Source organism: Leopardus geoffroyi, chromosome D2 (genome assembly GCF_018350155.1).
Source record: "Leopardus geoffroyi isolate Oge1 chromosome D2, O.geoffroyi_Oge1_pat1.0, whole genome shotgun sequence".
Taxonomy (NCBI): domain Eukaryota; kingdom Metazoa; phylum Chordata; class Mammalia; order Carnivora; family Felidae; genus Leopardus; species Leopardus geoffroyi.
The window spans coordinates 19,461,037-19,471,529 of record NC_059334.1 but is presented as its reverse complement, the minus strand read 5'-3'; the positions used below and the strand labels follow the sequence as shown (position 1 = coordinate 19,471,529).

Sequence of the window (10,493 nt, the reverse complement as noted above, 5' to 3'; positions counted from 1 at the left end):
GTGAGCTGTGGTCTCAACCTGCTGTTGACATTTAAACAGATAAAGCTGACTAGATATAGCCATTCAGGTGCTAAATATATTTTACATCTACTTCTAACAGCACAAGTGGAAGTATTAAGAGATCTGGCTTCATTGTCATTGAGCTGTGAAGTATTCAACCTTGTCTGCCCGCGCTTAGTACTGTTGACTTTTTTATTTCTGTTGGAAGATTAAAATTAAATGCTTCACTTTTTTTGTCAGCTTTTGGGAGTTAAATTGACATTTAAGACTGTAAAATTTTTTACTGAGTGCTTCAATGTCAACAAAGTATTCTTGGAGGATTATATTTTTCAAGGGCACTGCACAAAGGTTCATTGATCAGATGTGATTTATTGCAATTTTTTTATTTGAGCTCTTTTTGTATATTTATTGAAGTTCCCATATTTCGTATTCTAACTATATTAGAAGAGATACTTCACCAAATAGGTACTAAACATGCTACGAAAGATCTGGAAGCACATTGTTCTGATTCTAGGCTGTGATTTTTATGATTTTGATTTCTTTGTTTGAGGACTTAGCGGTTAGAAAATTGAAAACAATGGTGTATACCTGTTACACTGAAAGGAGTGTTGCTGTTGCTCACGTGGGTACCGATTATCTGTTGGTTAACTATGTTCCAGTTACAGTCTGTCTGATACCAACACCGGGTTTGTTGCCTCTGAAATTAGTTTGCTTTCTCATTTTTGAGTATAGGCTAACCTTATTTCTTTATGCAATTAAAAAAAATTGTTGGTACTATGCTTTTTAATGATGAAATATTTGTTCTTGAGATCAATAATAAAATGTCAGTACTTCCTGGTTTGCAGAATCATCACAGATTTTTGACTCTAAAATGATCATAAAAGCAGATAACTTATCCATTGTGTATTCTTACATTGTGTGCTACCAAAATAGTAATATAGTGAATCACTTGGGATAAATGTCCGAAAAAAATCTGAAATGCCATTCTTAATGTGAATAAATTGAAAGCTGCAGAAGTAGGAGGGAGATGGCCACTGAGAAATGTATTTGATGATAAACATACTTAAAAAAATATCAGCTACCGTGTATGCATTTGTGTTTTATAATGTTCCATTTTAAATGTTGAGCGACTCCAAAAGATATTTTTGCGAATCGGTAGAAAAATATTTAAAATTACTTAGCCCATCTGATACACTTAGCACTGCTCAGCGGCATCACGTTGGACTTTAAATCTTAAGAGTGTTATTATTGAAAGTTAGGAACACTCACTGAAACATTAAAGTCTTCTTGGTGGAATAATTATGGAATGCGGGTCTATTCCAGTTAGAAAGGAAAGCAAGTACTCCATTTTGGGGCCAGAAATTTCTAATCGGATGAAAAGTGTGATTTAAGATCTAGGCCTCTCCTTAAACTATCAGTACTGTGTTCTTCAAATTCAAATCATATTTTATGTTAAATTTACTTAGGATCAAAACCATTCAAGTGCAAGATATGCCACTTCGCAACGGCTCAGCTTGGCGATGCCAGAAACCATGTCAAAAGGCACCTTGGGATGAGGGAATACAAGTGTCATGTCTGTGGGTGAGTAACCTGAAACCATCTCTGCCTTGGTGAGCCAGGCAGCATGTGCGGGATAGCCATTGTTTCAGAATTCAGAAGTGATATGAGTAAGAGTGGCTAAAATTATGCTTGCGTACCCTCCTTTCCATTGTTATGGTAAATTCCTTAAATACAGTTATGACATTCTTCTCCCACTTCTAATCCTCTACTGCAGATGAGCAATTTTATGGGCTACAAGGTCAATTTGAACCCGTAATCTGTAAATTGACTAAATTATAGGATGTTCATTCACATTGCCAGAGAGAACCGTAAATTCCATTTAAAGACATAAAAAATATACATAATACAGCTTTAGGAACGTATATGTATTTTTTTTTTCTTTTGCCATACTGCTTTAATTTTTAATCACATTAATGGCTAGATATCCCGGACATATCCCATAAAGAGAAAGGCAGAAAAAGATTTAATTTCAGACAACTGGTCACTGATTGTGGCAGAGATGAAGCTTAAATAAACAGTGTATAATGTATGTTTTTGTGTAACTTTATTCCAAAACTTGTTTGCCATTTTTAGTTAATGACTCTTCCTCTAAAGAATCGTTGCCGGTGTTAAGCTGTCACTCAGATGTGTTGCGTTTAATAGGAAGCACTGAGATGCCTTAATGCACAACTGATTAATTTAGCAGAAATGTTTCAAAGGTTTTAAAATGCCATGACATCTATGGTATATCATAGGACATTCAGAGCTGGATTTTAATACCCTCTCTCTGATTAAAAATATATTTTAATGCTATTATGCTAGAGAAATTAACTAATATGTGTATCCTGTGAAAACACTTTCTGTGAAACCTGAGAAACGTGCAATTCTTACGGCCGATTCCCTAAATACTACAGGCTCAATTAAATTATGCACTGTGCACATGTTATATTAGGTTTCCCTTTTTAGTGGAAGATTTAGTGGGCAAATATCTTTTAAGTCAAAAACAGCCTCTGTCTTTTGTTGGGCAGTCATGTCATGCCAGGATGCCGTTGCATTTTTTGACCCTTAAGATAGTTTTACAAATAACTTTGCAAGCAGTTTTATTAACCACGGTCTGTGATTTATTCATTGGCCGAATTGATGGCTCAGTAACTTGCAGCTAAAGTAAATGAAGATGAACCTTTGCCCTCAAGCCCCCTGAAGATCAGTGGGGAATGAGTTTTGTTGCCACTGGCTTTAGCTGCAAGGGTTGAGTGCCAAATGGTTCATTTTAATTGCTCTAGGTCTTGGAATTTTAAGAGATACCTCATTTATTGTTTTTACCGTATGAGTTGTAGGAAAGAGGAAGGCCCTGACTCCAATGAGAATTTGCTATTAGATGGCACTAAGCAGTTTCTTCCTCAGATCTTCAAAATAATCGGGCAGTTTTTGCGTGCTCTGTTATTAGAAATCTAATTCCTCCATTTTTTTTTTTTAATTTTTATTAGGGTTACTAAGTCTTGGGAAAGAGAAGAAACTTTTTTGGAGACTAGTTTCTGACCTAAGTAGCATCCAAAGCAGTACAGGATTGGTTGGCTTTGATTGTCCTTTTTAAACCCACTTGGCTCATTGCTTGTTACCGCACACCACTGACATGTGACACTCGTCTATTTGCTCGATTCCCAGGATGAAGAGTTATAAATACATAGAGATACATTGAGTTGTGTGCTGATGCCACAGAGGTCTGAACGTATGCACGGGAGCGGCAATCTAGATTCCAAAACTGTGTCTTTGAGAATGATGGTAGTCATTGAACTTTATTTCGCTTTGAAATAATAGTTGTCTTAATTTTTTGTAAGTGAAATTTGATTTAAAAGTTATAGAACAATAACTTTTCTAGGGTACATCTTGTCACGGTGACGCTGAAAGTTCTGAAGAATTGTAGTAAACCCAAGAAGTGTTTGTCTGTGGAGTTGAAACGAGCAGTTTCGATGAGTTAGGTCTAACGAGTTAGAACCCTCTCAGGGGAAAGAAAAAGTATTGTAGGGCGTTCTGTATTTCCTGTATTTCAAATGGATAGGGCAGTAGGTAGGTTAAAAACTAAAGTGAGAATCATGATAAAAAGCAAGAATTAGCCGTCAGCTTAGTGGCAGTAGCATTGGTACATTAACACTGGTGACAATGTCAATTCATTATCATTGATGGCTAAATGATCCTAGAAATGCTCAGTGGACCTATTAGTTCCTGAACATAAGCAGCCCATGCTGCATGTCTTCATTAGCAATTTTAATTGCTATAAATTTTACCTTTTAAAAAAATCATGCTTTAAAAGGTGAAGCGATCTTTCAGGAACATTAACTCTATAATTTTGTCACAAACAGAAGGCCCTGCACTGTGTTTTCTTTTCTGCAGTACTTAGGATCTTCATCTCTGGCTTTTAGAGTTTTATGAATAACCTTTTCGTTACCTGAATTGCAAGAAAATAAACTGCTTTTCAAATAGTTCTGACTGACTAATGTATAAAAACAATGGAGCAGACATTTTAAAAATGAAATTAATACTCACAATGTTGTATTCTTTTGTCCTAGTAACTCTTGCTTTTCTTGAAAAAAAAACAACCCTCACATTTTATAGCGAAATTGATGGAAATAGTAAACTGCGCGTTTTGTTGAATTGAGCACATTAGATTCTTTGTAATTGGTTTTTCATGTCTGCCTTTCTAGAAGATTGTAGACGCTCATCAGATAGGTATCTCGTGTACTTTTACTAAGGCTTGGCTGAAGAGTTGTGCGTTAGCTACCCCCTTAACAAAGACTGCCTTTTAAAACTTTTATTCCAGTTGTTTGCGCCTACAGTGATTTTCTTTGACTCGTTAAGCTCGGTTTTAAGATAATTGTCTCCATTTCATCGGCAAATCTTAGCTAAGGTATATTACGGATGTAAGTCAGTTTGACAAAAGTAGCTGAATGTGTTAGACGTCTAATTCCTATCAGGTAGCTAGGGTTCAGAGTTCAGGATTTAAGTTTTGTTTACCCATGGTTTATATATGTGCCCCCGACATGGTAAAAATTTCGAAAATGTATTGCTTTGCGCTTCTTGTTTTAAGAACCTGTTGTTGATCACTTTATTTAGAAGTCTTTTATTTTACTTTCACTTTTAAGAGGAGGAGTTTTTGAACAATAAGTTTCTTAACGTTTTTCTGACATGTGAATGTGATCTCAAGTGGGGTTTTATAGAGTATAGGTTGTATTTTTATTCAGCACTTACTGGGTAGTTCACATGAGCATGTGCTGTGGAGCTGACAAGGGTTAGTGGGGAGAGAAGAAGTAATAGAGCATCTCTCTGCAGAAGTTAATCATGTTTGTTGGGAACGTGTGTTTAGAAATAAGTGAAACACATATTTCCCTAAATTAGTGATTCCTACCTTCGACTACTAAAAACACAACTTGAAATCTGGGTGGCTTATAGACCCCATGTTTCGTTAAATCTGTTTAAATTTACGTCTCTCTGTCTCTGTGTGTATCTACACATGTAATAGGGTTTGTGATCCTGTCCATAATAAATGGTATTTATGCGGTGGTGTTGTTTGTTAACATTCACTTCATTTGTTGATCTCATAGTGTCATGATATTGTTCATCTCATGTTTATTATCCCCATTGTACAGATGGTAAACTTGAGATTAAAAGTATTTTTGGCAATGGAGTCAAATTATGTACTGGTAAGAGTAGACCACGGTTTCCTTACTTTTAACTGTCCCTTTATTTTTTTAATTTTTATTTAAAAATTTTTTCTGCTTTGTGCATTATCTGTTGGTTTGTTATTGACTTTAATTTGTACTTATTTTTTTCTCTCTAGGTTATTTTCCCCAGAATGTAATAACTGTAATTTACCTACCTCCTTCCAGCCCCTAGCCAATTTTGTTTTCTGCTTTTGCTCAGGTTTCTGTTCTTTTGAAAACTTGCTTGCATGGTAGTTTCCTTCAGCATTCTGGAATTCAGTCTGTTTTTGTGTCTCTTTCTCTGTTTCACTTTCTCACATTAAAGCATTGTTTTCAGTAACTTTATCATTCTTCCCCTTTGTTGTGTATGTGTTGGTAGTCTATTGCACTGGAGTGGTTACAAATTGAACATCGTATAATAGAATTAAGTGCCAGGACAGGTGAGAATATTCTTACCTTTCCATTAGGATGAGAGGGGTGAAGATTGATCAGCTTTGGTTACTGTGTTTGTTTTTTATGATCAGTTACTTAGGGAAAAAAAAAAAAAAAGAGTAGCAGACCAGTGTGATTTCCACCAACCTCATAAGTGCTCGCTGAGTGCTGCATGCCTTGATTCACAGAGACCCCAGTACGCGTAGTCTGGGGATTAGGTTATTTTCTGAAGGACTTCCCTGTGTCTGGTCTTGAATCTTGTGTGTCGAGTTAAGTAGTAGAGTAGAATTTACCTAATCAGGAGAGAATAAGGGCATTTTCTTAAGTCTGTTACATCCGGGTTCACGAAAAGATTCTAGACATTTTCTATTGTGTATTGATGTGCTTATGAGCTGTTTATTCTTATTTGGTTTAAGAAACCTTAAATAGAAAGTTACTAATGCAGTAAAACTCTTTGTGTGTGTGTGTGTGTGTGTGTGTGTGTGTGTGTGTGGCATTACCTAGTTTTTGTGCATTAGAAGGGATCTCTATGTAGATGATTATAATGTCACTTTCTGACCTTTGCAGCTTGAATAATTGTAAATCATTGCTTCATAATGTGTCAGAGAATGTCTGTACTAGGCAATTAAATGGCAGAATATAATAGACCAAATTATTGCCTGTCATGTTTTCAACAACACAGTTAGTATTTGAGTTACACTTAATCATTACGTGCATTAGCAACTTCATTGGAATCCAGCTTCAGGCTGAGCATGAAATACATTACATTATTTAAACCTCTAATGGTACAAGTCATTTATTTGTGTTGAAGTCTACAACATGCAGAGTTTCATAAAGCAAGGAACACTTGAGAGCTTAATTTATCCAAATCAAAGTCTAAATGCAGATAAACACAAGTGGCAAAAATTAGTAATTTTTATAGGCTGGAAATATTTAAAAATACATGGTTGTGGGTAATTGTAGGCAGCAGGAATAAATTAAAATCACTATTTTTAGTCTGTTCTGAGAACTAAAGCTGTGTATACCTAAATCATTAAAAGCACCATGGAATTGCATTTTTAGCTGAACAATTAATTATACCCATCATATCTACAGATGTATCCAGCCAGATAACATAAGCATTTGGTTTGACTGGTTGTTTTGGTTAAAAAGATATAGATAGAAAGAGTTTGTTTTATGGTCTGGCATGAATTATGCTGGTAACAATGTAAAATGCAGGTTCTCTCAGTTTTGTAAAAAATTTAAATTAAGATTCAAATACTCTTATTTTAAAGGGTATATTACGTACTTTATGTATATAATATATTGATGCTTTTTGTTTGATGATATATTTTTTGCCTTTCGTTTGAAATTGAAAAATGCCACGTAGTGATTACTGTCTCTCTTCCTGTCAGCGAGGAATATAAAATTAACATTGTTAGTTTATTCCTCTGGTGCTAGAGTCCTTGAAGTCCCGTTTAGTGAATGATCATTGTCTTCGATTTTTTTACGTCCAAATCACTTTGTAATTTGAATGTCTAAAAGACATCTTAGTTATAATATGAAAATAAAAAACACTCTTTCTCAGATACGGATTCTAGGGTATTTTACAGGGAACTCTTGTAAATCCAGGACAGATTTGGGAGTGAGATTGGGACAGTGGAGGAGATGGTGAGAGGCTTTGCCACCCCCACGCCTTACTCTCCATTTTGTAGTGGTGTTTTCTTGAATTTTCGTCATGGAAGAGGGGGTCATAGGTTTATTTCGAGGCAGTGTGTATCGTCAACCTGTAATGAAATAGAAACACGATACACGTTGTCATTTCTTGGTGTTGTAGTTGACAGCATTGGCCCAAGATCTTTTTCAGTGACAAATTCCTATGTCAGGGACTTTTTTATTTTTTTGCTTTATTTTTATTTGAAGATGGTTCCGTGGTGATTTTAAGATCCAGTTGTGGAATCTCAGGATTCTTTAGCTCTCCTGATCCATACGGTGGAATAGGGGGGGATAGCCAGTCTTCTGGTTTCCTTTGCCTGTCCTGTGATTTCTTTGCGGGGAGGGAAGTTAACCTGTTTTCTCCTTCCTTCTTCCTGCTCATGTGGTTCTGAAAGGCGTTTACTTTCTGAAAGGTTTTGCTCTTTGATTTGTCTGAGTCTGAGTAAGAGGAGGTGTTGGAAGTGTACATAGGAGGGAAGCATAACCAGGTCTTGATTCAGGCCCTGTAGGGCACACTCTTGAGAGTGTCCTCTCTGTGCAGACCCAGTGACCAGCTGGTGCAGGGGCCTTGCCAGGGCTTTGCCATCATGTGCGCCAAGCAGGAGAGACAGACGTGAAGAGGGACGCACGAGGGGTAAGAAAGAGCAAGGGACAGAGGTCTGCGGGGAGTGCTTGGCTCTGCTTAGAAACACCAGGAAAGGCTTCCTTGGGAGGTTATGTTTGAGTTGGGTCTTAAAGGATGAGGACGTGTTCGCCAGGCTAATTTGGACAGTTTCAGTAGATGGAGCAAAAGAACAAAAGTAGTGAAGTGTAGAATAGCATGACATCTTAAGAACCTTGCAGGAATTTCCTGGAGTATAAGTGGCTGATGGGGTGAAGTGGAGGGTTTTAAAAATACTAAATAAACAGTTACGGAACATCAATACATGCCACTGCTGTTGGTCTTTAGGGCTGAAGTGGCCAAAATAATAGCCGCTTCAAAGGGAAGGAGAAAGCTCAGGTAAAGACACGTCCAAGTCTCGCTGGACCAATTCGGAAGGTTGCGTTTCGTCGGGTAGCCAGCACTTGGGACGCAGGTGAGTGGGAGTTAGGTAACCGGGGCAGCCCATTCCAGGCAGGGTTTGGGGGTGTTCAGTACCTGTAAGGACGGTAGCCCCGCCAGAGTTGAGGTGGTGAAGCAGGGAGGACCTCCCTGGGGGGCTGGGCGAGGCGGGCCGGGCCGGGTCACAGAACTGTGGCATGTTGCCTAGTGAGTGCTGGCCTTTGCGCCACTCCTTTTTGACTTGTCTGCTGTCCTCCAGTTTTCTGGACTGTGAGGAGTCAGGGAGGGGACGAGGTGGAGAGCCTGCTAGGAATCAAGGGGCAAAGTTATTTTTATGAGAATTTCACTGTTTGTAATTTCAAGTAGGGATGCTATTGATTGTGGGTAATTGTGATGAAAACTGGTTGATCCCAGTTCCGTGTAAGCTGAGGCAGCATAGTTCCAAATAATAACTGCAGGGACGGGGGCCCCTGGGGGGCTCAGTCGGTTGAGCATCTGGCTTCGGCTCAGGTCATGGTCTCACAGTTCACGGATTCGAGCCCGGCGTCGGGCTCGGTGCTGACGGCTCAGAGCCTGGAGCTGCTTCAGATTCTGTGTCTCCGTCTCTCTCTGCCCCTCCCCTGCTCTCACTCTGTCTCTCTCTCAAAAATAAACATTAAAAAATTAAAAAAAAAAATTGCAGGGACGTAGAGTTGTGTGGCCACGCTGCAGATGTCCGTGTGCTGCTGGTGCCTTGGACGTTGGTGTTCCAGTTGTGTTTCCGTGTGCAGGTCATGTGCATGGGAAACCATCCGTGTAAAGATGCATACTAGTTAGTCATGTGCTCTCTTCCTCTACTTCTTAGTCCTTGGGTGCTTTTCTCGTGGGTACCCGTGGGCTCTGCCTCCACATCCTCTGTCTGCTCTCGTTCGGCCCTGGACACCTCTGCTCCCCTTGCTGCCCTTGTAGCGTTTTAACAAGAACTAGCACAAAGGCTTTATTACCTGACTCCCAGAGTGCCAAGGAACAATGGTTCCAAGCACAGCAAGTGCTCCTCTCTGGATCTACGAGTTTTCAGAATGTTGTTTTTGTACTGCTGTTTCCATTTGATGCCGAGGCGCTGCAGGAATCTATTGGGCTGGACCAAAGGATGGTTGTTTGGAAGGACTCAGAGAGAGTTAGTTAGCATGTTGAATACAGTTAGGTTTCCGTGTGGTTCTTGAGGAGCTGGAAGATCCTTCTATGTTGTCTGCCTCAGTAGAAGATCTTCCTTCCTACTGTGTTTTGGAAGGTGCTGCTGTAAACGAAAGGGGTGGGAATGGTCTCGTGCTGGTAACACACCAGGTAATTGTCGTGATCATAGTAGCAAATGGGTATGGGTTTTTAATATTGTGGCCAGTCAGTGCTTCAAAACAGAAATTTGCACTAGTCTGAAAAATTGGAATGCGCTTAAATATTAAAAAGGCATTTCAGTGTCCCCCAATGGAATTTGTTTTAAAAACAGGGTTTTAGAAGTCACACTGTTGTCTGGTCTAATCTCTCTGGTAGACAGATTTAAAAAAATTGGGGTTAGGGTCTTAGGTGACTTCTTGAGAACGGAGACGAGAACTCGGAACTTCTGACTCTAAGGTTGATGTCGTTTCCATTTACTCCACGGGCCTCCTTCCTGTTCAGTCTGAGTTTATTCCTGATACTCTTCTTGTTTCCGTGGTTTTGGCCTCCAGTCTTTTAACAAGGGAAGCGATGGTTACGTGTTTAAGCAGCAAACTTCATTAATTGATCCATGTGGTCATTTACGTTTTAAACCTTTTCCGAGTGCCAAACCTTTAGGAACTGTAATTTTGAGAAGTAGGGTTGGGGAGTCCTTCATGTTCAGTGGCCACTTGTCATCAGAGAGGTCATTTCATAGAAGGTGACGAAGGTGCTCAAGGAGGTGCGTCTTGATACGGTTGTTTCCACTGTGGGTGAGACGATGAGCAGAGGCGATGCGCGTGAGATCAGAACAAGCTGGCTCGTCGGACCTAGCCCTCGCCTTGTCTTGCGCTGGGAACAAGCACCACTGTTAGGGTGCACCGTTGGCCTGATGCCCCCTTTGCCTGATCGTGTCA

The 10,493-nt window shown here is 39.2% G+C and overlaps 1 long non-coding RNA gene across 1 annotated transcript in view; it reads left to right on the top strand.

The window, feature by feature from the left end:
- Positions 1-1,465: 1,465 nt before the first annotated feature.
- Positions 1,466-10,493, top strand: part of LOC123576521 — an 11,476-nt gene continuing 2,448 nt past the window's right edge. The window contains exons 1-2 of the long non-coding RNA XR_006701461.1: positions 1,466-1,581; positions 2,787-2,792. This is a non-coding gene — a long non-coding RNA (uncharacterized LOC123576521). The remainder of the gene's footprint in view (positions 1,582-2,786; positions 2,793-10,493) is intronic.